Below are 14,198 nucleotides of genomic sequence, written 5' to 3'. Positions count from 1 at the left end.
TCATGCTTTTAGTACATTAGTATGTGCATAGACTTGATGAAAATCTGTCCCTATGCTTTTGTTATTCAGTGTCTGAAATGGAAGCCCACAGAGTGATCTTGAAGGTACTGGCACCTTTCAAGGGAGTCCTGTATGTAGAAAGCTGACAGGAAATACTACTTTAATTAAGCACAACTCCCACTGAAACAATGGACCTATCCCTTGTGTAACTCTGCTGAAGTCATTGGATCTTATTCCTAATTCCACTGAGGCCGAGTTGTGCCCCTCCCTTTTTCTGAAGTGTCACATGCCAATGTGTTGTGCAACCAACTTAATTTGTTAACAAATGAAGAATTTAAATAACCTTAAAAAATCAGTGCAGGCATCCCAGCAGCCTGTAAACAAACATCAGAAGTACAAAACAAGTAAGTAGCCATGCGAAGTACCTTAAAATTGTTTTAGCACAGGTTCTTCAAGATCATGTACTGCATCTTCTGCTAAGGTCCAGACATAATTTCTGTATCAACACAGCCTAACTTTTGTCTCCAGAGCTGTGGTAATACATGATGAATGTTTTCCCGCTGTGTGTGTGTGAATTTACTTGCATTCTAGTTTAATTTAAAGCAAAGAGCAAGTATGCTATGACCTCTAGTCGTAGACCTCTCTCTCAAGTAAACCAAGTCACATGGAGCAAAATGCCGTTTTGTCTGTTACAACACTGAATGGGCTGTGTGTCGTTGCTGCTGTAAGCGTGTCTGGATTTAATTCTGGATCTGGATTTGTATATTGCTGGGATTGCTTGTCAACACGTGTATATTGTATCTGAATGGCCATTTCTGAATGTTGAAGAGTACCCAAGTGTTTTTCTGCCAGTATGGTCTCTGGGCTGTGCATTCTCAATGATCACAAATGTGAGTTCGTAAGGTCAATGATCCATGTGCTGATGTTTGGAGGGTCAGAGTGCAAGTGTGGGAAAACTGCCAGGGGATATAAAACATCACAGGGACATACAGTTCTATCGACTGCCTCTTCAGCCAGGCACGGTTCTTCATTAATGGGAAGGCTTATCCCTGTGAAGCTTATAGTGCTATTCAGCATTCTGGACACTGCTGCCATCATATCGGGCTCATCTGGCAAGATGTGTGGTATCTGTCTTTCACAAATCATGCCTGTCTGATGCCAGAAAATCAGGTCATCACACACATTGTTTAATATCACTGGAATCATAACAATACCATTGTATTTAAGAGTTTTGCCTGTGTGCTGTCCCGAAATTTAAAACTATTTGATGGTGATCTCATCTATCACCAGAACCCCTTAAATTGTCAGTCTAGCAATAGCGACGTGAACGTGAACTATGTGTTTGGCCATCTATCTTTATGTTAAATCTCTTGCCGCTCCAACAACTGTAACTGAACACAAACCTGACAGTCATTTTCCTACATACCATGTTTTGAAGGTGACTGTTGTTTGACCTTGTTCTGTTTGGACATTGGAAGCTGATGAACTAAGGATCAGTATGTACAGTGACCCGGTTGACACCTTGCATCTTTTTCTCATTGGTCTTGGGTGACAGCTCTTCATGCTCTCAAGTCAGTGTGCATGTTAGCATTATAATTCACTCCATCCATCTTGAAAAGACACTAAGAGAACTTGCTTACAGGGGGATCTGTTTTTTGAAGTGATGCAATCCTATTCTGCAAGGGTGGTCTGAAGTGTAATTGGCTTGTAGGTAAGTATTAAAGTCTGGGTAACATAGATGAAGTCAATTTGCATCACAAAAACAGTTTCTGTTTTATGAGGCATGAAAGATTTACCCCCAGACTTTTTTTTATAAACTGAGGATTTAAATTGTTCTATACTTGTTTTGTAGCCATAGTAATCTCTGTTCTACACTTAAATGTAGTACTGCTATATGTTTGTCTCATCTGAGTTTTTTAATGGTGTAGCCACATGACATTAAAAGCGTTTGCAGCTATATTGATATGGCAGTGTTGTATGCCAATGCAATTTGTTTTGTTTTGTTTTCCTGATGTTTTATAGCTGTATATCTGTACTAACAATATCCTTGCAGTATCTTAAGTGACGCAAGTAATAAGCCCTCTCTATCTGTTAAGTCCCTGTCTATGTTGTAGATTCCTGCCCTCATAGCTAGATTGGGTAAGGATTGTTCGTCAGAGACCATTTTTCATATGGCTGAATTAGCAAAAGACACAAGCAGAGAAGCAGTTATAGTGCACAGTAAACATGTGTAGTTCTACTTGTTTTGAGTCTGAAGGATGGTTTTAACTACGCTGCTAGAAAGCACAGCCTTGCTAGATAGCTTCGTTCATTCCAGGAGCACTTTAGTAGTAAATAATACCTATATTCTTGATAGCAGTGAGGTGCTGATAGTGTATAGACAGAAAATGTTCACATTGGAGGATTTTTTAAAAAATTTACATTATCTACTACTAATACCTTTCAAAACTATACTAGATGTATTACACACACAGTTTTTTTGTGTAGCTCTATAGATTTGTGTTACAAAGTTTCTGGCATAGCTGTGAGTGCTAAGAGGGATGCTATCGCTATGCTAGCAAAATGCTCACATAAAATACTCCTTTTGCCAGGACTGCCTGTGTCTTTTGGGGACAGAGGTAGACACAAACTGGCAGGAGAACTCGGTTATCTCTTCTGTGGGAATTTTGTTGTTGTACACAGATGCAGAGTAAACCAGTCCAAGGTCTAAGAAAAACTCCTTGTGATGCTGAAAAATATGAAACACTAAACAGATGCAACTGCGTCTGTGAAAGCTTTGAGTCCTAGGGGAACAAAGACTTGGGTTCACAGTCTAAGAAGTTTGAGACAGAGATCTGATAGATTTTTATTTTTATTTTTTGTGCACAAACCAAACTCATTTTCATGAGTGACTCACTGTCTTTGTTGATGATATTCATAACATTTCAAGGGAACTTAAAATTAGGTTAGCTTCTGGCCTAAGTGTGGTTTGATCTCAAGCAATAGCGATACTGCTACTGATCAACTATTGCTTAGCACTTCAAGTTAGGTCTGCCTTTTTTTTTTTTTTTTTTTCCCTCCTGTAGGGACTAGCTCTCTTGTGCTTCTTCTAGGTGGCTGAAAAGAGCCTGATGCTTCCAGGAATTTATTATCTCTAGCAGAAGTCTTGCTTATGTCAGTTATTGATAAGTGAGAAAGTAAACATGTGGCTGATTAGGCACTGCACTTTCAGTGGCTCACCACTAGTCTGTTTTCATTTCTGTTTTTCACAGCACACAGTAGTCCTGCAAAGAAGAGTTCTACCGTTTATTAATTTCTTAAATTATTTTTACTAAATAATGTAACTTTGGTAAACAGCTAAATAATATAGCTTTGGTAAACAGTTACTGACTTTTTGCTCCTTTCTAATGTAAAAGTATTTTTTTACTGTTTACAAATTTCACTTGCATTAAAGACAATTTCTAGTCTTGCTAGAAATGCTTTTAATTTAAGAAGTGTGTGGCAACTGTATTAACCTCTAATGAATATCAAAAGGGAGCTTTCTCATACCGAAACAGACATTCTCTATTTGCTGACTGTGAAATATTTGTATTAAATAGCTGTAACAAAAACACAGGGCTGAAGAAAGGAAATTTATAGAGGCCAGGGCAGATGTGAACTCTGCAATCAGTTGTTTTGGTAGAAGGCATCACCATTCTCCTTTAGAGATCTCTTGTCAGAACTGCTTACGTGAGCTCTCCCTACCCAACTACCAAGCAAATAGCTGTTTATTCTAAAACACTTGAAAACAGTAGTCTTTGCTAAGCTAACATTTTTAGACTGAAATAGGGTTAAGAGGGGTTCCATGGAATAATGATCATTGTAGGTTGTCGTGCTCTTTCGTGGGCAAACTATGTCCAGAAGTCAGTCCATGAATTTGACTCTCTTGATTTTATAATTTTAAAAAGAGTATTTTTGTAATTCTTTTAGGCTTGAAATATTCTAAAGGTATCTTCTAGGCAAAGTCAGCCTGACAAAACTTGAATATCTAGTTTAAAAGTAAATTCAGTCTGTTTTAGATTGTGTTTTGCTTGACTGCTCATTTTACCATATGCATCCTAGTATGCATTACTCTTTCAGCTGTCTCCAAAGCCATCTACTTCAGAGTGTTTAATATTTAAGAACCAATTATATCCATTCTGTTTTGTTTGGATAGTTTGCAATTAAGCATTCTTTCAAGTGGGCTTTATTTAGCTAATTCCATCACAAAAATAAGCTCTAGGAGAATGAAGAGAAGTTCAAGCTAGCCAATGTTTATTTTTATTATTAATAATTTATATTATGGTAGTCCCTAGGGGAAGCAGGGCCCCACTAAACCCAGTTTCCTCTGCATGTAATGACAGTGTCTCACATAGCCTTATACAGCAGAAGATTTTCTTTCTGCTGTGGCTTAGGGATCCACTCTGTGCTTCAAGGCAGCAGATTGATGAAGAGCATATGAAGACAAATCAAAAATATTTTTTTAAGAAATTTAAACTAGGAACCAGAGGGAAAACTTGATGCATCTTTTCTATACAAAGCCATCACTAATGCATTTTTCCAGTATGGGAGCCAAATCATGATGACAAAGGTTTGTTCATCCTCTCTCTGAAGTTATGGCAATTCTATCGGTGTCTTTGATGAGAGCAGGACTGGGCAGAGAAGCAATGGTGCTAAAAAACGTTTCTGAACTAGCAGCATAAGACACTGTATTTCAAGACCATTCTGATAGGAAAAGGTAGTTAATTTTTTTGTTTGTTTTGTTTCATCAAATTTCCATCAGAAGTCGAGATTTTCACAGCATCTGATCAGGTCTGCTTCCTGGTTTATGGAAGCCTTGAAAAATGTGGTTTAGAATCATCTTACACTTACTATACGCAAAAGAGATGCAGGGCCAAATTCTGAACTTCTATAAATCATAGAATCACTGAGGTTGGAGAAGGCCTTCAAGACCGTCTGGTCCAACCATCCCCCTACCACCAATGTCACCCTCTAAACCACGTCCTTAAGCACTGGGTCCAACCTTTCCTTAAACAACCCCAGGGATGGTGACTCCACCACCTTTCTGGGCAACCCATCCCAATGCCTGACTGCTCTTTCTGAGAAGAAATGTCTCCTCATTTCCAACCTGAACATCTATTGCTTTCAATAGAGTTACAGCAGTTCATATCAACTGAGGATCTGGCCTGCTCTTTTTGGGACACTCTTGTGAGTTGAGTGGGGATATTGGGATCAACAAGGCTGCAAAGTGGAAGAGCCCTGAAGTTAGTGCAGCACTGCAAATTTTCACTGTGGATTTACCGCCCTCCTCCCCTCCCCTTATGTGGAGGCACCAGTCTTTTCTCCACTGTTTCCATAACTTTTGTCAGATTTTGAATTTGAAATTTTCCTGTTCTATCTGTTCCACAGTCCTGTCCTCATTAGTTCAGTTTAAAGGGGGTAAAACATCTGTTTCCAAGTACAGCTGTGTGGTTAGTATGTAGGCTTTTTTTCTCTGTACAAAATCTCTAAATCTGGCCATTTAAGATTTTATAGGAGCTAGAGTTGGGCTGTGCAAAGTTCACCTCATTAAAAACAAACCCAAACCAAATAAAAGCAGAGAATAACAGTGTAAAAAATGTGGGCCACGAATGTCAGACCATATGTATTAGGAATTGGTAGGAAATGAAGGGGAAAGTACAGATATATAAACATAAATTCAGAGGTTCTTTTTTGTTTTTTCCCACACCAAGGAAAGTTTGTGGTTATGGGGTGTCTACAGAACAGGAAGATTAGTACAGAGCACGGTGTTGGTGTGGCTGTGACAGCTACCCTAATTCTTCAGAAAATAAGAGTACAAGCCTGTGTGTTTTAGAAGATACTGAGCAAATTCATCCTAGATAAAAAGTTCAAATATGCCAAATGATTTTTGAAGATTTTTCTGTTAGCTGGCCAATGAGAGCCATTCTCATTGTCATGGTTTTGATATCCCCTTCTAAAAAATACACCCTTTTCAATTATCTTAACGTGCATACCAGGAGTCGCTAATCAGTAATGGGAATACCGATTTTGAAAAAAGTTAAGTCTGTGCCTACTCAGCATTAAATTAAGTGCTTTGCTTCAAAATACAAAACTTTACTCTCTCTCCAAATGTCTGTTTCCCTGCTATATGACATTTGTGTACCTTTTCCGGTGTTCTTTGGGATACCGGTCCTAACTTAGCAACTTCATTATTTTAGTGGTATGAGATTGTCTTGGTAACATTTATGGAAATAAAACATTGTTGCCACAGGAAGTTGACTTAATGATTTAATTCTTAATAAAGGGACAATTTTCATGGTCAGACAGCTGCATGACCCATGGTTTCTCCCACTTCTTCCCAGGCGTGCCCCAGGACATATACCAGTAGATTGTGATCGACAGACTTCAGTTTTTGAAGATACCAAAAGACATCCCACGTACTGTTGAGCATCAGATCGCACTATTAGTGGAAGATTATCATCTGTTTTGGTTAATAGACCCTTCTCAGTGTAATAATCTAAACATATCTATCCATCATAGGGGTTTCTATTTAAACTTAGAACTGGGACTTTGCACAACTCTAAGGCTGAGATAAGGAACGTTTCTTATTTCATAACTGACCTGGCAGTAGGCTTTTAGGAGGCTCCTGCATTAGCCAGTGGATGAAGACATGATCACCCCCAGTAACTCTGCATGTAACATACACTAAAGCATAGATCGCAGAAAGCGGGGAGAATGAGAAATGTATTACAGAAGAATGTTCCTTGGGGTTTTTAATTAAGGAAGGACCTCTCAAGGACAGAATGTAGGATCCAGTGTCTTGCTGCTAGGCAATTTTTCCTTTGTCAGAAATGGAAGAGTCTGTTCATCACTTGTAAATTGCTCTCTCTCAAAGCCATCTGCTTCTTCTCTTGGTAGGAATTTGTTTTTAAGTATTCGTTATAATGTAGCTCACTGCAGACTCAAATTCTGCCAAAGCTGAAAAAGCTGCAAGTCAGGCTAGCGTGTGGAGCCTGCCGCATTCCTGAATCTCTGATTCAGACTTGCAAGTTTGTCATCAAGTTTGAAATTGAAACCAGAGGAGCTTACAGCAAGCCCTGTGCTCATAAATCAGCTGATAATGGGTGAATTGTTCTGTGCCTTTCCCTGAAGAGGAAAGCAAAACTCAGTGCAAAAGTACACGCAGCAACCGAAGAGCTATGATGTCGGCAAAGATGGAGAAACTACATGTGGCTATGTGAATGTGCTGCGTACTGGCAAAGGAAGTAAACAGGGATTTGGGCTATATGCAGTCCCTGATCCTTCTCTTATTACAACATTACAAAACAGTTACAGTGGGATTTACAGCCAACTTTGATTCTGGGTAACAAATTTCCATGGAAGAAACAGGCGCAATACATCAGCGTGCGATCTGTGACAAGGTCTCCATTGTGCCGTATTTGTTTGATATCTGCTGCCACTAGAGGGAGGTACAAAATTGACCACAAAATTATGCCTTGAAAAATAGTTTCCAGGTCGTTAACTAAATATGGGCCAACTTTGCTGCCAGGATTCTACTGAAAATCTGGAATAAATGACTGATTAATTTCCTCTGGTTGTGCACCAGTGTCACTGAGAATAGAACTTGGATCTGTACACTTTAGAAGAAAACTAATTAGAAATACAGTAACATATTGAGTTGCAGGCTTGAAAAACAGGTCATCGTGGACCTGAAAGTCGAGTCCTGTGTTCAAAGAACTACTCTAGAAACGGTTACTTGTGAGTCGTTACCTCTGAGTAGGGAGTGATTTTGCTATTTAAATTTATTGCTGTACGGCCAGCTTGGAGACTCAGAACTTCATTTCCAGAAGCTGGCATAAAGCTGTAGAAGGGACTAATGACTAAAGCAGTAACCTGGATCAAAGCTATTTATCTGACTTTCTCTTTATGGCTTAAATATGGCTAGGAGGAAAGTATGTCAGATATGTAGCATTTAAATACATATTTAAGAATTGAATAAGCCCAGAAAGAAATACAATTTTCAAGAGTACCTAAATGAGGAACACGCTGAAGCCCCATCTTTCCATATACTGTGAGTTATTAATGTAATGCTTATTAAAAATCACTGCAACTAGATCCTAAGAGCCTAAATTACTTCTGAGAATGGGATTATATTCCTAAATCATGTAATATTGTGACAGGTGTAAATTTGGTGCAAAGAAAAGGGACAACCTAACAACCTGATTTAGGCAGATTTAGGCCAGGAAGTTGTGGAATGCATGTGCAGGGATGTAGAGAAACAAAATCTGCCACTTGCAGCAAAATTGCGATGTCATTGCTCACGTTGCTCAGGTTTAAATGTGCAGAAACGTGTGGTGAATATGAGTGGAAAAATGATTGCTCATGGATCTATACAGCTGTAGCTACTGGCCTTCACAGCAGTGTAGCTAAACATACCTCTTTGTTAGAAGATGGTTTCCTGCATGGATTGCTGTTTTCAGCAACGAAGACTGAATAAATTAATCTGTCTATATTGTTCTATTCTCATCATAGGAACCGGGGGGAGAGATGAGTAGGTGTGAGATGGGAGAGCAGGCAAATTGCAAAGGAGAAGCAAAATGTACCTCTTAGTGGTTCAGAGATGGACAATACCAGTACCAAGGGGAAAATATCCAAAAGCTCATCACAGACATCTCCTTTTCTTTATTACCGTTATCTGTTTCACCATACGAACCTGATAAACAGAATACCAAACATACATTTTCCATTATTTGCAATTGCAGTGGCTTTTCCCGTCTGTGTGGTGGTCTAGTTAGAGGTTATATGTATTGGCATGAGACATCAGGTTTAGATAAATGATAGCCTGAAATAAGAATTCCTGTGTTACATTGAATTACATCTAACCTACTCAGATTGTGCTGTGAATTTCCACAAAAGTATGCATCTGAAGAAAGGATCCCTGCTTATGTGTAATGCTGTGTTAAAATAGCTATATCGAGATGCAGCACCAGGGGCGCTTTCTTTTCCCTAATTCAAGCGTCTGTTAATCTTTAGAAAAATAACCACATATTTTCTTAGTTCTGCCAATAACAGTATAAATAGAATGTTCATTTAATAATTGAACAAAAATGCTAAAAAGTTAAGGGGCCTTCATCATAAATTTGGAATGTTTATCTAGCAAAGTAGCCATTGCTACTGAGGTCAATGGTTTTGCTAAAGAATGCTCGAGAGCAAAGATTAAATATAGTGTGTATTTTCCCAGTGGATTCAACACTGTGCTGTACACAAGATGGTCACTTCATTCTTTGTTCTGTCAGCCTTCGTTACATATACCTTTAGAGTAATTAGGGCCGAGTCATGACGTTATCACATCTCAGGAGTTTCATTAAATTTAATGGTGTGGATTCTTTAGATCCCCAATGCTGCAAAGAAAGTGCCAAGATCTAGAAATTTCCAGCCTGTTCCAGGGTATATTGAAATCACAGGAAACTTCAGTGGTTTGGGCCAACCAGCCCTAAGACTCTGTTCAGAAAGTCTGACATTATTGTAATACACTGTGGTAATCTGATTTTTTCTTTATCAGTATCATGAGAGACTCAAATGTCCTTGTCTGCTGCAAGTGTTTTGAAGTGGATACCACCCATCATAAGCAGCCAGAAATGTTAGTTAAGTACGCTGTTTCTGAGTTTTGAAATAAATGATAGGAAGAAAAATAATTATGATTACATCAATATGATGCTAGAAAAACTTAGATCTTAACATGGACTTAAAAAAATTTCTGATGTTATTATGCCAGGGTTGTCTTTTCACTTATTAGGTGCTTGCAGTATGTATTTCTACCAGTTAAAACCCTACTACCAATGCAGTTACAACAGCAAAAAATCTGTTGTACTGGAGTTTATAATAAATTCAGGGAAGTGAAAGGAGTAACTTAGAACATTTGACTGAAGATTTTTTTGAAATACCAGATGATTTGTTGGAATCACAGATCATTCTTAAAGTCCAGAGAATGTCTCTGGAAGAGGATTATGTTGTGATAATACAAAATGAAAACAACTCTGGTTTACACAACTAGAAGATAGAATGGCTCTACCGTAATGCCAAGTAAAGCTAATGTAACATTTTCAAATAAAATTATGCATAAAATTACAAGAATAATCAAGGAGAAAGCATCAAGTGGTATAAAGCAAAACATCACGATGCATGATTTGTCCAGAATCACAGATGTGATCCTAAAGCCCCTTTACTTCCATTGGCATTTAATAGTTGTTGCTCTTTCACTGTGTTTATTTTCTACAATGACTAATACTTTACTTGATTTCTACCTGGCTTTTATTTTGTGAGCAATGCACAGCTGCTGCTTGCTGAGGCCAGGGAACAGCAATTACTGACAAACTTGTTGCCCTGGCTATCAACTTGATGCTTGTATCCACAATCAGCTGAAGGAACCAGAAGTCTGGCACACTTTTTGCAGATACACAACTGGGAGCAAGTGTGTCTCTCTTAACCAACAGGTCATTCTCAAATGGAACACTATAATATTTTAAGAAAGCGTGAATATCTTACTCTAACAACAGTTCATCAAATTCAAGTGAACCTCCTGGAGATATTAAAAGAAAATCATGGCTACTAATTTCAAGTACAAAACACAAGCAGAAATATTTTGCAAGAAGTGAGTCATATTTTCCTCATAAAATTGTTGAAACCATTGTGTCCAGGAACAATTAAGTATGTGACTAGGGTAGGAAAAGTTTAGCCATAAACACAAACAGACACCAACTTCTTGTTTGTAGAAGATGAAGGTCCTTTGGCTCAAGGAATATCCTGATGCTAACAGAGACTAAGTAGAACACGCAGTTTGAGAGTACTTGTTGCTGCAAAAAAATTCTAATGTTTGGTCCTATATGTCTGGATAATTGGTAATTCTGAAGGCTAGATGCTAATACTTTACTGGTGTATATGGCAACTCATTGAAATAGAGACAAACATACTCCTTTAATTTGAAAAAAGTACTCTTGAATTATATTAAAAATATTTTTTTTGACCTGAAATCTCAATCTTACAACACTGCAGGTATTAATGTGTTTGAGTATATTAGTAGCCAGCAGTTCAGAGGTCTGTTTATGACTCAGAAACATTATGTTTTATTCAACTTTTGTTTTTTGCCCAGTAGCTCAGTGTTTCTGTCACACCTGGCAGTAGACTCCTTCAGTTTGGCCTGATGTTCCTGTACTCTACACATGCCAGCCCCATGCTAGCTACTGTATCCCCATTCCGTGCTTTTGGGGGAGATTAAAAGTGAGGAAGTACCTCAGCTCCCCAGGGTATAATCCTGGCACTTAAGAGATCTGAAGACATTGGCCTACCCAGCAGAGATTACAGGTTGGAAGATAGATTGGAGCTCAGCTTTGTTGGGCTGTAGGGGGGATCCTTATCTGATTTATTTTTAGCCTAAAGGGACAGTTGAAATTGAAGACGTCCAGATGCTCTTTCTCAGGGCAGTTGTAACATAGCTCAGCACTTTTGTACAGACACTCTGTCTAGTGAAACCCTGTGTTTAAACAACTGCACGTATAAATCTTTCTTACTATTAAAATGTTGTCAAGACATCCTTCTCCTGGCCTGCTAGTCAGATGTGTGAAAAGAGCTGCTAGATTTCTAGGTTACTACCAAAATACATGTGCCGGTGTGTACCATGAGGTATTTGACTTTATCAGCATTATTTCAAAATACGAAAGATAACTCCTGTAACATTGTTTTCCTAACATTATTCAGATTCTCTCACTCACAGGAAGGAACTGTGAAAATGTGCTTGTGAATTGCATGTGAATGTAGCTATACGTTGGAGCTGAACATGACAGTCAGTGGCCTTGAAGGCTGAGCTTTGTGCAGTTAAAAACCAAACAACCCATGAGTATTTTTAAATGCTTATGGTTGTGCATAAGTGAGGTCCAATTCATCTCTCATTTCTACTTACTTCCAATATTTTCTTAACGTCTGAAATTATATTTGATTTATAAATACATATGTTGCAACAGAATCAAGCCTAAGCAGCGTAAGCAATTTATTTCTTTCACCAGCTGCGGTTTGAGGGTCTGTACATTTCAAACGTAACTCTTCATGCCTAGAGTTCTGTACCACAAACTTTTATTTCAGAAGTCATCTCATCATTTTCCACTTCCATTTCCCTGTCAAGGGTCTCTCTGTTTTTGTTTTTATTTGTTTCATGTCTATATGCTTGAAAAGCTTCCGTTCTCTTTCTATACAGGCTTTAGGAATCCTATAAAGTCAGAAAAGCTTTTCCTGCATTTCTTTCCTGTCTTTTACTCATGAAATAAGCTTCCCAGGTTAGGGAGCTGAGGAATGGATCCTGGGAATCTGGCTCAGCCTTCAGGAGGGATGTGGTCAATAACCGTGAGGCTATTCCTTTTATTTCTTCCTTTAACAGCTAGTTATGCAATGACATTTTTCAGCAAGTTACATGTTTTTTTTTAGTCTACTGATCCTTTTGATGGGGTGACTGTTCACAGACATAAGCATCTGAAAACTAGAGGAAAGAATGGAAAATATTTTGAAACTTCAGCTGTGATGTGGTTCAAGTATGCTCTCTGATTAGGGGTATTAAGGAGGCATCGTTTCAAAGCAACAGAGCATAAGTGCTGTAGAGTATGATGAAAAGGCGACTAAGGTGCACCTAAATTTGTCCATGTAACAGATTTCTGTTGATGCTACTGAAGCTATGGAGTTCCGTGGGCTTCAATGCACTAGATACAAAACCAGTAGCCATACCCAACACTTTTCCTCTATTTAACAAACTGGGTAGCTTGCAAAGCAGGTAGCTCTGCCTCAGATGTATCATTTTCATATCTTCTTCTAAAATGCTTTGCCTGTTTTTATTTTTTTCGCAGATGTATTCATGAGCTTGGCAGATCTTGTAGAAACAGGAGTCTTTTACCTCAGCTCAGGGCACTAACTGAACAGCTTCTAAAGAAACCCATCAGTTCCCGCTTGCTAACAGGATCTCTCCTTGTGGAAATCTGTAACAGCTTTAGTGACTGCCTTGGTAGACAAAAATACCTAAAGCATAGTCACTTACAGTAATGCCCTGTACTTGTAGACTAGCCCAGAATCAGCAAAACACTCAAATCTCGTCCCTCTGGGAAGGATAGTTCAACCTTTCAGATCTTTATATGCAGTCTGGAAGAGCACTGAGTTAGGTTGCTCTCCAAGTTAGTGGCAGGGCCAGGAGAAGTCTTACCCTGACACTTCGTGGCTTCTAGTCTGAGTGATTGCACCCATGCTGCTGGAATAATGGGGGGAAGTAGGGGTTTAGTGCAGATGTTTCTTTCCAGTATCTACATTGATAGATTAGGTAATCTCACTAATCTTCAAAGTGTGTTCTATAATGTAGGAAAAATTTCTGCAATGCACATCTCCATGTAGAGGTCTTTGCTGGCATTTGTACTTCTCGATACAAATAGATACCCCGGCTTTTTCTTTTAATCAGTTACAAATTCTCAACAACTTCAAATGGAGTTTTGTGTGAGTCAGGAGTAAGAACTAAGAGAGGAAATTAGGATTTGGCCCTCATTTTGGCCTCATTAAAACAATTAAAACAAAGCTGCAAGTTGTGGTGTTTATATTAAACCAGCTTTGGGGAAAAGGAAGGGAATGCTGTATATTAATTGTCCGAGTGATTTTCTACAGCTGCTTTGAGAGATATGTCTGTTACTTATATTGTAACTTGGATTCTATAGACATATGGCAAAGAACACAATTCTCCAGAAAGCAAAAAAGTTTGACTGATGGAAAACAGAAGACAGCAATCCAAAGGAAATCCTGCCAGAGGAGGAGCATGAACCTGAAATTTACTGTTGAAACCAGATTTCTGCCTTGGGCTTAAGTACCACACTCGGCCAGTTCTACCATTGACTTCAGCGTGGCTCTGCACAGACGCAAAGAACTGTTTTTTTGGACCTGACTAAGTCTGGAGCTTAAGTATTTTTCTGGCATTCAAACTGATTTGGAAATACATGGGCTGGCGTGAACTCCTTAAGCAGTGGGACAATTACAGGGCTTTTTAAAAATCAGAAATGCAGACAGCCTGTGAATAGAGATTATTCTGGCTTTTACATAGTGAATTTGTAAAATCAATGAGCAGTTGCAGAGGGCATGAGAGACTTCATTGACGACTGTTCAGTACTTTATTAATTGTATTGTGG

At 38.6% G+C, this 14,198-nt stretch overlaps 1 protein-coding gene across 4 annotated transcripts in view; it reads left to right on the top strand.

The window, feature by feature from the left end:
• Positions 1-14,198, top strand: part of RIPOR3 (RIPOR family member 3) — a 51,355-nt gene that overhangs the window by 7,994 nt on the left and 29,163 nt on the right. Inside the window, exon 3 of one of the 4 annotated variants that reach the window (XM_035343874.1) lies at positions 6,360-6,486. The exons of the other annotated variants lie outside the window; for them this stretch is intronic. The gene's annotated coding sequence lies outside the window, so the exon portion shown is untranslated. The remainder of the gene's footprint in view (positions 1-6,359; positions 6,487-14,198) is intronic. 4 annotated transcript variants of the gene reach the window in all.

Source organism: Oxyura jamaicensis, chromosome 20 (genome assembly GCF_011077185.1).
Source record: "Oxyura jamaicensis isolate SHBP4307 breed ruddy duck chromosome 20, BPBGC_Ojam_1.0, whole genome shotgun sequence".
Lineage (NCBI taxonomy): Eukaryota > Metazoa > Chordata > Aves > Anseriformes > Anatidae > Oxyura > Oxyura jamaicensis.
The sequence above is the reverse complement of the archived record's forward strand: the minus strand, read 5'-3'. Positions and strand labels throughout refer to the sequence as shown.